Here is a 1,441-nt window from a genome sequence, read left to right as displayed (position 1 = left end):
ATATATATATATATATATATATACTTACAAAAAGTACTGGTGTCAACTCGTTCGACTAAAAATTCTTCAAAGCATGGCTGCAGTCTAATGATTAAAACAAGTAAAAGATAAAGATAATGTTTGTGTGTGTGTGTGTGTGTAGTATGCACATACATACACATATAGTGTCTCATCCCAGTTAAGAAAGGCAAATTTTACCACAGCGTAGCTCGAACTCAAAACGTAAAGACCTATAATTAAATGACACGAGCTCTTTTCTTAGACACTCTAGCAATTCTGCCAATTCACTCAATTTCTAAGAATTTGCAATCAAAGCTCCATCAAATCATATCGCACCACTTTAAAAATGAAGGAAATGTTGGATAACATAGTCCCAGGATAAACTATGCATGAACAAGCCTGGATAGTCACAGACGAAACAGCTTTAATCAATCGATCAAACCCTAGTCTAAACAGCAATAACAGCAACTCATTTCAAGTTGCAGAAGCATAATGAAATTGACAAGTGGTTTGTTAGCTCACTGTGCTATGTTCATCTGTGAGTATACAAATACTTTAAACTAAGAATGTTTCTGCCGGGCCAATTTGCTCAAGATTAACAACATGAAGATGGAAGCGGATCTTTAATACTCTGACCTTCTCATAAGGTCCAAAGTTTCTTTGTATAAAATGTTAAGCTCTTCGCTAGAAATATGTTCTTCTCTCGTTCTTTGATGGGAGGCATTTTCTTCTAGCGGTATCATTAGAAGATTTAAGAATCAATATGGGAACTGATATCGATTGACTTAGCAAAAATAATAGCCAAAATACGTTTGAATTACTCTCAATTGTCTTAGAAAAAGGACACATATTGGATAATGTAGTCTGGTGTACGTTATGGCTGCAAAACTAAAACACGAGATGATTATGAGTGGTATGCTTTTTCGCAAAGTTTTGTTCGACCAAGGCCATCTTGGGACAAAACAACGACAACAACAACGATGACGACGACGACGATGACAAGACAACAACAACCTTCGCTGATTTAAACGCCTGCCGACGGTGTCCAATTCGTGTTTTCATGCAATTTTAGTCTTTATATTTATTTTCGAGCATCCTTTCAACAAACTCATTCATATTAATATTTTCCATTTCTTTGGTGCCAAAGATATAAATATATAAATTGTGAAGCAAAAGAATATATTAATAAATATAGCATAACACCTTTCAAAATCTGCAATGACTCATTCAAAAAATCAGATTTAGTTTTTCCGGTTTCTTTACTATTTAGTAAATGAGAGAGAAATAGATCTCTGACTGAAAAAACAAAAAAACAAAAAAAACAAACAAACAAAAAAACAGAAAATAAAAGAAAAACGGTGAATCAAAATGTCATCTACAGTTCGTAGGGAAAGTTTTATGGGGTAAAACCATGGACAAAGTTTATCGTTGATAAACTTCA

The sequence above is a fragment of the Octopus bimaculoides genome, chromosome 1 (genome assembly GCF_001194135.2).
Source record: "Octopus bimaculoides isolate UCB-OBI-ISO-001 chromosome 1, ASM119413v2, whole genome shotgun sequence".
In the NCBI taxonomy this organism is placed as follows: Eukaryota; Metazoa; Mollusca; class Cephalopoda; order Octopoda; family Octopodidae; genus Octopus; species Octopus bimaculoides.
The sequence above is the reverse complement of the archived record's forward strand: the minus strand, read 5'-3'. Positions refer to the sequence as shown.